A 15,375-nucleotide genomic window follows, 5' to 3' on the forward strand; every position below is an offset into this window, starting at 1 on the left:
AAAATTTTATGCACCTGGGGCGTAAAAACCCAAGAGCAGAATATAAAACCAGTGATACAGTCCTAACCTCAGTATCTGAGGAAAGGGATTTAGGGGTCATTATTTCAGAAGACTTAAAGGTAGGCAATGTCATAGAGCAGCAAGAAATAGTAGCAGAATGCTTGGGTGTATAGGGAGAGGCATTACCAGTAGAAAGAGGGAGGTGCTCATGCCGCTCTACAGAGCACTAGTGAGACCTCATTTGGAGTATTGTGCTCAGTACTGGAGACCATATCTCCAAAAGGATATTGATACTTTGGAGAGAGTTCAGAGAAGAGCTACTAAACTGGTACATGGATTGCAGGATAAAACTTACCAGGAAAGATTAAAGGACCTTAACATGTATAGCTTGGAAGAAAGACGAGACAGAGGGGATATGATAGAAACTTTTAGGGAATCAACAAGGTAAAAGAGGAGAGAATATTTAAAAGAAGAAAAACTGCTACAAGAGGACATAGTTTTAAATTAGAGGGGCAAAGGTTTAAAAGTAATATCAGGAAGTATTACTTTACTGAGAGAGTAGTGGATGCATGGAATAGCCTTCCTGCAGAAGTGGTAGCTGCAAATACAGTGAAGGAGTTTAAGCATGCATGGGATAGGCATAAGGCCATCCTTCATATAAGATAGGGCCATGGGCTATCCATAGTATTCAGTATATTGGGCAGACTAGATGGGCCAAATGGTTCTTATCTGCCGACACATTCTATGTTTCTATCTATATCTGGCGCCACAGCACTGCCCACTGGCCCTTACTTCAAATCTTCTGGCATATCCAGAATCTGCAGTGGCAAATATGCACCAAATCCAACCCAAAATCTATAAAATACTTCTTCGAGATCTGGATTAGAAAAACATGGTTGCATTCTTTGACAAACCTGTCCATGGGTTGTATCTAGTATTGCAATTTTGCTCCTTTTGAAGTGAATGCTGCTTATCTGCATTTTTTAAAATAGGTTTTTACTGAATATAGTTTTTTATTCTGAATGTCACTCATAGAAGCTTCCACTCTATTGGACTTAAGCCATCTATGTATTAAATGGATAGCTGTTAATCTGCATGTACCCTATGTAATGCTACTTTTCCAAAGTGCTTCCCCTATAAATATAAGCTGTTTGCTTCGGATGCCAAGAAGCAGCGTTTTCTCATGAGATACCCTCTTTACGAAAGGTGAATACTGCTCTCTAGGTAAAGTTTTTGTGACTTTAAGTACTAGAGACAATAGAATTATTTATGTCTGCTGTGGTCCTGGCACATACAATTAGAAGGATCTCATTTGAGAGATAATCCACTTGACTGCTTCCTGAAGCCTGTATTACACTGCCCAATTTTTCAGCAGATAATTTCTAACAAGCGTCTGCATGAACACTCGTTAGCGATCATCTAGCAGTGTAATACCGCCGCCGATTGCCTAATGAACCAGCAAACGCTCAGGCAATCCAAATCTTTTGACAAGTTAAATAATTATCGTTTGCAGCCGGCAGATTGTAGTGTCTTAAACAATCTGCTGTCGGCACCCCACTATACAGCATGAGGATGAGTGATGGCATAGCGAACGCTCATTGCCATTCTGTGGAGGAGTTTGCTGCATGTAATGGCAGCGGTCTCCTCCGCTAGCGAGCAGTATAATACAGCCTTTAGTCCAGGATGTCCTTAAAAAGTAATTTGAGAACCTATAATAGGAAAAACAGAATGACTCTCTTTGGCCTATAGGACAGTGATGCTGGTCGGAGATAAGGAGCTTCAGCTTGTGGTGGAGCATGTTTTGAGTCCCCAACCCATCTCTGACAAGCATCATTTTACTTTAGTCCTAGGACTAAAGTACCCTTCTATTGTCCTATTTGTTTTTTATGTAGTCAGGCCCTTTTGGACCCATATATTGGATGTGTGGACCTGTGAACAAATGCCACCAGTGCTGAATTATAGTACTTGTGTGTCTCCTCTGGGATATTTCCTCAGGGACCTACAAAAACAAAGGCACAAATTTAGGGCTTTTTGCATTATTCTGTAGCTCAAAGTGAAGAGCAGTTATTGACTTTAGCAAGCATCTTGTTGTAAAATTGATGTATGAAATTTCAATAGAGACCCATTCAATATAAGGACCATCTATACTCCCTGTAATGGAAAACTAAACCAATTTCACCCGAGCGTAATACAGGCACACTTTTGTACCTGTATTACAGCCTAAAGCCCCATGTTGTTCAACAGGGGTTGGCCAGCTGTATAATTGGAACAGATTTGGCTTTGGGCTGCTCCCAAAGGCATTATCTAAGTACCCCCTTGGCTTTCTCCCTTTAACCTCAAAACAATGATCCGGACTTCGCCGCAGGGCGTAGTCTCTGTTCAAGTGACTGCTGACCCATATGTGTCAAGAGACACCAGTGCGGAGCACAGTGGGAACAGGCAAAATCATAGTCATGGACAGGCAGAGATCTAGGTGAGCGCAGTTCGTGGAATCTAGTAATCAATCTGAGGTCAGGGCAGGCAACTCAAGGTCAGTACAGAGGTCAGGCACAAATCAGGACAGGCAGCAGAGGGTCAAAATCCAGGAAACAGGCAGGAGTCAGTAACCTGGCAAACAAGCATAATAAGCACACCTTTGCAGAAACTTGCAAACTAGAACCTATTGTTCAGGCACCCTCCCACAAGGAGAGGTGCCTTAAATATCCCTGAGTGGGCGGCCATAAACTGGAGATTATTAGAGTGCACGTCTGCTGGCCTTTTAAGAGCCGGAGGGATTATCCATACGCACCCTATGGCCAGTGAGAGGCACTACCAGCATGAAGCAGGCCATAGTCTGTAAGAAAAAACAGCCAAGATACCCTAGCAGCTCCCCCCCACCCATAAGGAGGAGAGGAAGGCTGTCTTGTCAATGCCATCAGAGCAGGTGAGCAAACTAGCAGACATGCCCGCCAGGGACAATGGAGTGGCAGAGTACACAAGCAAACATCATAACACCCCAGTCTGTCCTTGACTTGCAGTTGGCCTGGGACTTGCTGCCATAACACAGTGGCATAGATGCACCTGTACTACAGTCATTTGTAACTGGTGTAAAGCAAAACAAATTGTTATTAAATATTATTTAACCTTGTTACGCTATGTTCACACTTTGGTTTTCACTGCAGACAGACCTCCCTTTCAGGGACCTTAAGTATTAGTCAGAAAAGAGAATACATCGCTTTGGAGGACCTGGCACTTCCATGTATTACATGAACATTCCATTGATTTAAATGAAAACGGTGTAATTTTTCATCTCTCCTGAAGGGGAGCTGCAGAGGATTTAAACAATTGCTTATGACTACTACCCCAGATTACAGCTGATCACTGACAGTCCAAACAGCAGCACACTATCTTGGATTCTTCTAATAAAAAAGGTTTTAAAGAGGTTGCCCACTTTGGGCCATCTGTTATCTGCTAAGTTGTATTCTAGGAATAATAGGAGAGAATTATGATTCTCCCTGCACTGATTTGTGGCAGCAAAAATTTGCTAAGTTTTGAATAAGCCCCATTTTGTGCAAAAAGAATTGCCGTGCTCCACCACGCTCACCACTTTTGTTAAGTGGATGGGGCTTGGGTGGGAGCGGGTATGGCGTAAGCATCTTGACACATTTACCATTAGTTACGCCAGATTTCTGGTGAAAGAAATGCCTGAAACCCATGCCAGCTGCTGTTAGACTTTGATTTATGATTGTGCCACACAGACCTGCAGTTATTGAGGTATACAGTTCTCCCCCAAGTCTCCCCCAGTGGGATGGCATTATCACTAGATACATGGTTAGCCTAGAGATCTGCAGAAGGGCAGTAGTCATGAGCACAGCTTGCACAACAGGGAGCAGATCTCAAGGTTGGTGCTGGATAATGTAAGCGCTCTGCTTTCCAAAAAGGTAATTTACAACAGACCATAACATGTCTGTATACATCCATCTGACAATCTCAATATGTATGTATGGTCTTTGGCCTTGGTTCTATTTGTGTTTTACAAATCTATTTATTGTGCTGGCGTGCATTCGTAGGAAGTGGAGAAAAGCTTTCAATTTGTACCGAATGTGAAGTATATTTAGTTACTTTTTTGACTGAAAGTAAAGCTGACTTTTCATTTACAATATGTCAAATCTGTTCTAGTGAATTCAAAGGCTAGAGAGACATTCCAGAGAGTCCTCTGTATGCATCAATAAAGGTATTTACTGGACGTTTGTACTGGCGTTTGTCTCTGCATTACTCTTGTCACTTTTACTGAAAAAAAGTTACTATTAAAGGATCTCTTCGAAAAAACTCATTTTCCAATTTAGAAAGCCCATTTCAAATACCCTTTTAGGGAATTCTTAGTTAATAGATGGGCTCCTTTATTCAGGTCTTGACTGGAGTGGAGAACAGCTACAAAGAGTATAATTCGCATAGGAGGACCCGTCCTCTCTTGCACATTGATTGAATGTGTAATGCTTGGTTTTCCCTATGGGGTGCTGCAGGGAAATTGAACACTTGTCACCAGGCCACATCATAGATTGCTGCCTCAGGGCAGTGGGGCCATGAAAGGAACACTTTGTGATAGGCTTATCTGTCCAAAGTGGAGAAACTTAAACATTGATGGACCATCCTTAGTGTAGGCTATCAGTATCAGCACACATAGCAGCTCTACTGTCCCCCTGTATTCTCCTCCTCTTGTATTGCCCCAAAAGTAACAGTAAAACTCACTTTGCTCACTGACCTCAGTCTGTGAAGCAGGCTACAGGGCTGAGTTGGAGGACTGCAATGCTACTACAAGCACCATGGGCCTTTTATTGTTTATACATGCATCACCTATATGGAAGGCTGGGCCTGGTGCTACAGCTTGTCCCATTCACTTACAGTAAATATGATGAGTGCATGTACCTGTGTAGCCAATGATGGGGAGCACAATATGTAAAAGGGTTGAAAATGACCGCACTCCCTATTACAAAGAAATACAAATATTGTTACAGGGGCAGTACCACCCAAGTTGAACTGTTGGACTGTTGTGTGAGAATATGCCAGCAATATAATGTGTGCCATGTATGATCTGCCATTTGATATGCCTTATATTGTTGTGAAATGCCAGTGAGGTATTCAGTAAAGTATGCATCACTGTGGGTAAAACAGCCTAAACATTGAGGCCATGTATATTTCTGTACACAGATAAAATAGTGTCGCCGGTAGCCTGTGATATGGGTGTGACAGCCCTGTTTATCACATACCTTCAGGCAGGATGTCCATGCTGAATATACATATGAGTTGAACCACACTGTTTATTATTTAAAAACACTTTATATGTTGTAGTGCTAATATTTGCTTGTAAAGGGGTTAACGGCAAATATGCGGCAACACTGGGCTGAGTTGGAGATCAGCGTGGGAGGCACGCCTAAAGTGTTCAGCATGTTTTGACATAAAATAGGTGCCTGAGAGGACCCTGTGGTTAGTAGCATGCAGAAGGCTTTGAGAAAGTGCTTGGAAATAGTTGTAAGAGAGAGAAACAGCCAAACCTGTGTGGCAGTTAGCTAGCAAGTGGAGGTGAGTGGTGCTCATCAATTGGTGCACAACTTCAGGGCCTAGAGAGGGTCTGAGCAGTAGCAACACCTGCAGTAGAGAGGGGTAGCCTGGGCAGGGTAATGGATTTTCACTCCCTAGACCCTACACTCTGCAACATCAAAGGGCTTGTGGAGGAGCCAGGTTAGGAGTATTAGACCAGCCAGCTTGCTGCAAGTAAATACAACTGTGTAGACTAGCATATCTAAGTGTGTGGCAGATGTCACAAGGAGAGGGATACTGTGACCTGTTGAGGCACAATGTGCAGTTTTTTGTTATTACTTCACAAGGAGAGAATTGGTGTGACTTATCAAGCAGCAAATCTTCATTGTTGTCAAGTAGATGGAAACTCTGAGACAAAATGTCATTTCTCCGGGAAGTTGGATACAACGCCTGCTGTAGACAGTAACTCTTAAAGAGGGTATGTATTTGCCTATATTTGCCTGTATTTTTACTGACTAATCATATGCCCTTACTGAGAGACTGATGTAACCATACGCCTGTTGCCCCATGTGAGACCGTAACCACTAATCTAGTTTCTTAGGCAGGGTAATTCAAGCAAATGCCACATAGGCCAGTGCTGGAGTGGACCACCTCAGGCTCGGCCTCCACATTCGGTGCTTGGGCCCCAGGTGTTTCGCCCAAGGCCCTGAAAGTAGTGTCCGCCGCTCTAATATATCATCATCCTCAGAATGGTGATACAGTTGAATAATGTGTCGGGCCCGCTGTTCACACACATAGGCTGCAGGCCACTAGGCCTGAAGCCAATGAGGCACCTCAGGCTCTCATGAATGGCACTAGGACACAAGTGGCTTCATGACTTAATAGCAACCGCTTGTGCTGAAATGTGGGAAACTCAGCCCTGTAGCATTCTTCACAGTAAGAGGTCTGGAGCAGCACTAAGGTGAGTTTTTCTGTTACTTTTGGGGCAATGCAAGAGGGGGAGAATACAGGGGGACAGTAGAGCTGCTATGTGAAAACTGAAAAAAATGATCTGCTTATTTGCCTCTCTTTGCTTCCTTGTAGCAAGTAAAAGTATCAGGCTGTCACGGCGGGGAGTGGGGGAAACCCCCCACCGTGCGGTGTCAAAGGGATAAAGGGTAGCTGCTAGGCCAGGACGCCGGGATCAGGTCACCTCCTATTGCATCCCTAGTCCTCTCCCTAGCTCCTAACCATATGAGCCAACCCAGATGGTAGGAGGGCTCATACTCCGGAACCTCGGGACCCTACTAACCCTCAAGAAATCCCTGGACTAGGAGCAGGGTAAAGACCTGTTCCTCCACAAAACGGAGGAACAGGAGTCTCTAAAGGCCTAGCTGCAAGGAGAGGGGAACACATACAGCATATGGAGATGGCAGGTAAGTGAAACCAGTAACACACTTACCTGCCACAGACACACTGACTGGAACCTGTGCACAAGTGCTAGTGTCCAGACCAACATTAAAGGACACAGCACACACCACGGACCACACAGGGACCCAGGACACTCATAGCTGCAATAAATGTGAGACAGGGGAATGTCTTAAAAACATGCTGGACACCAAACACTACCAGACATGTAACACCAAAAATAGACATACCAACACCCTGATCAAAACCCACTCCATACACAAAGGGACAGGAAGGGAAGGAGACACCGGAATAACATTGAACATCTATGACCACAAGGGTGGCCCTCACTGGAAAGATGGAACAAGCCAGGAACCGTGAACCACCAGCATACACCAAGGCTGGAGGAACAACACAGCTACAGGCTTCCAGCAGAGACTAAATAGCCCAAGCAGCCACACCCACACACACATAAACCCAGTGTTCACAAAACACTAGGAAGGGAGTTAACCCTTCCAACACCAGACAAGGGAAGGAAACCACTTAAAGGGGAAGTGCACACACAAGCATAGAAAGCTACACGTTGCCGCAGGCAACAACATGCGTGGCAACCATGTCACGGCAATCACCCAGAAGGCCGAGACACTGCCACTGCATGCACACACAGCAATACGCATAGGCCGTGACACAGGCATTGATAGGCTAATTATAAAGGGGTTGCACTGCAAGTGGCACATCAAATACTATATATATATATATATATATATATATATATATATATATATATATATATATATATATGCTCTTATGCTGTGTTGTACTCTACACTGACTGAATTTACACCTGAAATATTAGTTGCTGCCACTAAATACCACTGTAGTACCACAGATTATATGGAGAAATTGCAAACCCGAAGAAGTCATTGTGTGGCTGGGGAGTCTGCACAGATGAAGTAGCAGACTGTAGACCTCAGGGAGTCACATCAAGGCAAGTGAAAACCTGGCAAGTGTGCGCACAATAAGCACTTGGTATGCTGTGGGACCTGCTGTGAGGCAGGGAGTAAGTCTGGGCCTGAGTAACCACTGACGCTGGCTGTGAAAGAGCAACAGAAGAATTTTAAATGGATCTGGGAATGTATCCCAAGAACAGGTATAGTGAAGGTGAGATGCAAAAGTTAATCTCCTCAGGACCAAAAACCCCTGCACTTGAAATATAGTTGCCATTCTTCCTCTTCTGGATTTAGGAGAAACTGTGAATGTTAGACCTTGAGAGTTTCTGCAATCCATGCAAACTAATTGGGTTCATTTACAAGAAATTGGCTTTGAGTTCTGATTACTGAGCTGTTTGAGTTATGACACCATTGTGCAAACAATATAAATGGACCCCTCTTACACTTCAGTTAATAATGTACATGAGTGTCCCATCGGTGCAGGAAACACTTGCTGGCTTGTGCAAGATAATCCAAATAGAAAAAAAGGTTCCGCACATCAAAATAAAATCCAAATTCAAAAAAACATTAAAAAGTTGCATGATGAGGAGCACCACCAACATGTTTCAGACAAACGTCCTTAACCTTGGAATAATATGCAAATCATCATAACCTGTTAAAAACACATGTGGATCCAATAGGATCAAACTACATCATTCAACATCATTTTGGAGGCTATGCTATCCACCTGCAATGAAGGTAACAGAAACCTAGACATAAGAATCAATGGACATCAAAGGAAAAATTCCACAATTTAGTAGATATGTAACAAATCACTTCTAAAATTAAGTCCATTGGGATATCTTTTGACCAACTTTAGCATCCAAAAGGCCTCCTGTAGCAGCAGCCTATGTTTTCAGTCCCAACCCTGTAAAGGACATTTAATCCGTTCTAGACCAAAAATCTAAAATATTCTATAGAGATATCTAAGGATGAGCATACTGGTTCAGGATTCGGTCAGAATTTCTCAAAGTTCAGATACAGATGAACCCTAATTTTTGGCGATTCATTGACAGAGAGAGAGAGACTAGTACACAAATATGTGTTTCTCAACAATATATACCGTATGCGTTGTCTAAAGGGGACTCTTTCTCATTATGGAGAGCCCATGGTACACGAAGTACCCGTGCACAGTATTGTAGGCCAGGCGATGCCCCTAGAATGCCGGGAACATTTGTGCAGTATTGTAGGCCAGGTAATGCACATGGTATGCGGAGTATGTGTGCACAGTATTGCAGGCCAGGCAATGCCCCTCTGGGTTTCTGGGGAAAATATTCAAATTAGCTTTCCTGAACCTATGTGACGCGGGAGATGTTATGCATGATAATTTGCATATATTGTACACACAAATCGAGAGGAGCGTTGCCTAGCCTACAATAGTCATCACGTATGTCAACTGGTCTCCATAATAGAACGTACTTGGCATACTAGGGGCATCTCCTGGCCTACAATACTGCGCATGCGTATTTGGCATACCATGAGCTCTTGATAATGAGAAAAAGTACCCTTTAGGCAATGCATATATATTGAGAAACACACATTTGTGTACTAGGTTCTCTCTCTCACACTCACAGAAAAGAAATTTGGCAAACAAAATTACCCTTGCCTGGTTCGCTTATCTCTAGAGCAGGGATGGCCAACCTGTGGCTCTCCAGCTATTTTAAAACTGCAACTCCCACTATGCCCTGCTGTAGGCAGATAGCTCTAAGCAGTCTGGGCATGCTGAGAGTTGTAGTTTTGCAACAGCTGGAGAGCCCCAGGTTGGCCCTCCCTGCTCTAGAGCTTTGTAAATCAATGAAGTGACTGGTGGCTCCTGAAGCAGTAACAGATTTCTTATTAATATAAGATAGATGTTCAGATATAGGTTTTTTGAGTTTTCTAGTAGTGCAACCTACATGATACAGATCACATTTAACACAAAAAATAACATACAATGTGATGAGAGTCACAGCTGATAATACTGTCAATCATTAAAGTGTCCCTAATGCTGGATGTTTTAAACACATATCTGCACATATTACACTGACCCAACAAACTGGGAGACAGAATATTGGCTAAAGTGCGACCCTTTTTGGCTACACAGCGGTGGCATCCTCAACCAATCTTAGCCAGTGTACCGTCTTGGTGGAATATAGGTAAATATTTAAAGGCTATGTATACCTTCGGAGTCAATTTTTTTTAATGATCGCATTTAACTTATTTTTGGCTAAAAATCAAATTTTCAATTGGCCTTTATTAAAAATATTGAGCTGTTTCGTCACTGGACAGGGACCCAATGGCATCGGGGCTGCCTTCCATGTAAGCCTGTGAGATCCAGCCCCCAAATTTAGCACTGTCGTGAAGTACAATGTGTCACGAGAAAACAGTCTCAGAACGGCTTGGATAAGTAAAAGCATTCCAAAGTTATTACCACATAAAGTGACACATGTCGGATTTGCAAAAAATGGCCTGGGCAGGAAGGTGAAAACTGGCCCAGGGTAGAAAGGGTTAATGTGTTGTCCCTGTTGCTGAACACAGAACTTTGAAGTTTTGAACTTTCTGTGTTGATCACTTAAACCGTTAAAGGGGTTGATAAACAGATAAAGGGGTTGTCTTACTTTAGCAAATAGCATTTATCATGTAGACCAGGTTAATACAAGGCACTTAGTAATGTATTGTGATTGTCCATATTGCTTCCCTTGCTGGCTAGCTTAATTTTTCCATCACATTATACACTGTTCATTTCCATGGTTACGACCAGCAGCTGTGGTCATGCTTGGACACTATAGAAAAAAGAGACTCTATTTGTTGTAACCAACTTGCCTGGTCATTGACTCCACCATCCATTCACTGGCTTGTTCATCTGCCCTCCTGACTTTACACTCAACTACCTTCCATCAATGGCCCCCCACCTAACATCAGACAGGAGCCCCCAAAAGCTCCAGGGTGTGCCCCGAAGGAAGAAAAGGAGTGTCCTCCATTCGCTGCATGGACACAGGGAGCTTTAAAGTGAGGACAGCCACTGTGAACCACTACAACTCCTGTAAGTGCCACAACTACCACTCCCCTCATCTCGACTCTTCCCCCCCCCCCCCCCCCCCCTTGCAGGTCACTGCATATTAATTATTCACTATAGAACCGGTAAATTCACTATGGACACCATGGTGAATGGTGACATTTTTAATAGTTGCATTCTATTTATTTTAAAATATTTTTGTCCTTTATTAAAAAATGTAAACAGTCTCCATGCTTTTAGTTTCAGTACACTTTCAGACTATTGCTTTATGCATCACAGTGAATTAGTCCAGGAGCTGCTGTGATAGCCCAATCTGTATCAAACTGATAAGAATTTAGGTTATGTGGTCAGAAGTACAGATAAGGGGTACAGATTGAGCCATCAGAGCAGCTCTGAAGTTATGAACAAATTCCTATCCGTTTGCAATGTAGGTCCAGATGGGTGTTGTCATTTAGGGGTGTGACCCTGCACAGACTCCAGATGCTCCATAATTCTTATTACATAGGGAATGAAAGTAGTTCCAAAAACAGGTATGACCGGAGAGATGACGGCTCCTCTTTAAGTACTGTATATATGGCATTGCCTACAAATCACAATACAATTGTTGTTCTACTTGCTGTAACCGTACAATTTTCCCATGATACAGGGCAATTCAGTGTAGCCCTAGCCTAAGGCCTGATTCAGGTGACAGGCTTTTCAGTCTGTGTGCAATCCGGACAGCACCCGCATTGCATATGGACCTATTAAAGTAAATAGTGCAGTTCACATGTCTGTTTTCCTGCATGGATTCTTGGCTTCAAATCTTCAGCATAGATATTAAAACATGATGATAAACTTTTGACTGTCTACATCCACCACTAGAGGGAGCTTACTTTGTACTGTTTTCTATTGAGTTCAGTGTATAAACTATATGCAATGGGCCCCTTAGCTCCTCCTAATAGGGAATGCAGGAAACAAGAAGGTTATTCTTTATGTATTTGCCTTTACAGAAGATTTGGAGCTCTATATCAGAATAATCCAGCCCATTTGCTATAAAGCTATGTAAGAGGCTAGACTTTTCAGTCTGATTTTGGATTAATGGGATTGTCTAATTTTGCAGGATCAGAGTCCCCTCTGGTTCTGCTGCTGCGTAGATGATGTGCCATATACTGCATGTGACTGTTGCAGCCAATCACTGGCCTCAGAGGTATACATTATGAGTGATTGGCTGCAGTGGTCATGTGCGGTATACGAGCATGTCCCTACTGCAGTCATGAAAATAGTCTATTGGGGAGGATCGAGCTGTGGCACTGGATTAGAGGCAGTGGTAAGTGTCAACATTTTTTATCATTTTGATAGTTTCCCTTCCTTTTGAAAAATAAATAAATAAGAACCTCCTTTAATAAAATGAATTACTGTTCAAGGTTGGATATTTAAGTGAGGGTAGCCACCCCACTATCCTCTCTCATTTCAAGAACACTACAGCACAGAATATCCGGTGCTAATACATCTCTGTGATCCAGATTTAGCTGATAGAGTGGCTTTTCTATAATGTAAACATCAATAATAAAAGAGGAGTTCATTGTACAGAATCCTCTCCGGCCATATGACTTTCCTCCGCTCCTTAAGTAGCTATTGGATTTATCCTTGAAAGCTTCACTAGAGCTCTAGCTCCTCAGTTTTACTGCCAGACTCTCCGTAGACCCATACAGAATATGCGTACTGCAAATTGCTCACTTAATGTTGTATAAGCTTGTGTATAGATACTGTATGTGTGCCAGGTTTATGTAGTTAATTGTATTTATTTTCAGCAGATCATTTTAATTTCTCGATTTCCCCTCAGAGAAGATACTATAAAATCAGAGGAGAATTTATTAAGTCTGATTTTTGTTTTAAGTCTGATTTTGCTTTGAATCTGTGTTACCACGCCTTTAAACATCACTCTGTTATCAGTATGTCTTTTGTTCTCCATTTTTTTTATACTATTAAGATAAGAATAAAGGGGGTCATTTATCACCTGGTGTAAAGTAGAACTGGCTTAGTTGCCCATAGCAACCAAACAGAGTTTCATTTTCCAAAGGTGCTATCCAAAATGAAAGGTGGAATCTGATTGGTTGCTATGGGCAACTAAGCCAGTTCTACTTCACACCAGTTTGATAAATGACCCCAACAGTTTGCACCCTATTTACTTTGTGTTGTCGTTAATTCCCCCTGCATGGGGTCTTTCATGTAGCAGATTGTACTACTGCATTTCAGTCTTTTATTGAAAATAGTGTAATAAAAATCTTTTGGAACTAAACATAACACTTTTGTCTAGAGATGTTACTCAATTTTTTGGATAGCAGCCCCCTATAGGAGTGAGATTGCATAATTTTTTAAAAAATTTTTTTTTTTTTAACATAGCTAACCATGTCCACTTTTCCACTCTCTTTTCAAAAGTGACCAGAGTGGTGTGAAAAATGTAGCATAACTTGTACCTAAAATAGTGACTTCTTATGAAATGGAATGATAAATCCGCCCCCCCCCTCTGTTCTATGGGGAACACTTGTATGTAAGCAAATGTTTTTTTTTTACGCTATTTAGCAGTTTTTTTTTCCACTTCCGTCTTCTCAGTTCTCAAAGTTAAAAAAAAAAAAAAACAACTCCCCTCAAAAGATATTCCCCACACTAATCACATTTCCCAAATTTGTAAAACAAGAAAAAAGGGAGGCAGCGCCACATGTGCGGTGTCACTTTGTAGAGAGAGGTTTGATAAATGTTAGGGTACGTTTACTGTCTGTGGTTGTGAGGAGTCACAACCACTGTAGAGAGCCTTGCTGGTAGTTGTAGTTTGCCGACCAGCGCACCGGCTTGTTCCGGGCTGCAGCCGCGGTCGCTCTGTGGTGCCCCAGTGGATGAGATCTACACAGCGGAAGTATCGAAAGGAAAACTGGTAAAAAACGGCGCTTGCTTTAAAGGATTCAGACCCAAATCATCGGATAGATAAGGGATTCACTTTTATTTGCAGGGTAGTCAATGCGTTTCAAGGGCCTGGATTGCCCTCTTCATCAGGACTGTAGACACGGAGGGGAATTACAGCACATTTAAAACATATTTAAAAGGCCAAGGGGAGTGGGTGGGGGGGAATCGGGGCGTGGTTGGGTTGATTGACATTACCCTTCCCGTTATACATCATATAGCAATGGTATATGCCTAATTTAAAATCAATAAATAAATGAAAGTATACTCTTTGCTTATGTATCTTTCTAGTTGTTTTTAATTTGTTTAATTGTTTTTTAATGGCAGGCACCCACTATTTTTGCGGAGCAAAAGTTGCCCTGTGTCTCTCCAGCAGTGATGTGTGTACCTATATATAAGGTATCTAAGGGTACTTTCACACTAGCGTTATTCTTTTCCGGCATTTAGTTCCGTCCTAGGGGCTCAATACCGGAAAATACCTGATCAGTTTTATCCCCATTTATTCTAAATGGAGAGAAATCCGTTAAGGATGCATCAGGATGTCATCAGTTCAGTCACTGAACGGCGTTTTGGATACAGGAAATACCGCAGCATGCTGCGGTATTATAGCCGTCCAAAATTCCGGATCAGTTGCCGGAATACCGGATCGGGCATTCATTTACATTAAAATGTATTAATGGCGGATCCGGCATTAAAAATACCACAATGCCGGATCCGTCCTTAAAAATGTGAAAAAATATGTAACAGATCAGTTCTTGCAATGCATCCGGATCCGTCTACAAATGCTGTCCGTTTGCATGCAGATTGCCGGATCAGGCAGTTCCGGCGATGGAACTGCTTGCCGGATCACTCTGCCGCAAGTGTGAAAGTAGCCTAAGGATGTCTCTGCGATCGCATTCGTATATATGTGTGTGTGGTTGGCAGTCTGGTGCAGTTTGTCTCTTGAAAATGACCTATTGCCTCACGAAATGGCAGTCAGGTAAAATTTCCCTTAAGTATATATTTTATGTACAGTATTTTAACTATGGGGTGGGCAGTATATACACATACACATATCTATACACATATACATACATACACTGCGTGCAGAATTATTAGGCAAATGAGTATTTTGACCACATCATCCTCTTTATGCATGTTGTCTTACTCCAAGCTGTATAGGCTCGAAAGCCTACTACCAATTAAGCATATTAGGTGATGTGCATCTCTGTAATGAGAAGGGGTGTGGTCTAATGACATCAACACCCTATATTAGGTGTGCATAATTATTAGGCAACTTCCTTTCCTTTGGCAAAATGGGTCAAAAGAAGGACTTGACAGGCTCAGAAAAGTCAAAAATAGTGAGATATCTTGCAGAGGGATGCAGCACTCTTAAAATTGCAAAGCTTCTGAAGCGTGATCATCGAACAATCAAGCGTTTCATTCAAAATAGTCAACAGGGTCGCAAGAAGCGTGTGGAAAAACCAAGGCGCAAAATAACTGCCCATGAACTGAGAAAAGTCAAGCGTGCAGCTGCCAAGATGCCACTTTCCACCAGTTTGGCCATATTTCA

The 15,375-nt window shown here is 42.4% G+C and overlaps 1 protein-coding gene across 4 annotated transcripts in view; it reads left to right on the forward strand.

Moving 5' to 3' along the window:
- The window catches only part of SCUBE1 (signal peptide, CUB domain and EGF like domain containing 1), a 322,190-nt gene that overhangs the window by 84,483 nt on the left and 222,332 nt on the right, over nucleotides 1-15,375 (forward strand). The window lies entirely within an intron of this gene.

This window comes from Bufo bufo, chromosome 1, assembly GCF_905171765.1.
Source record: "Bufo bufo chromosome 1, aBufBuf1.1, whole genome shotgun sequence".
Taxonomy (NCBI): Eukaryota; Metazoa; Chordata; class Amphibia; order Anura; family Bufonidae; genus Bufo; species Bufo bufo.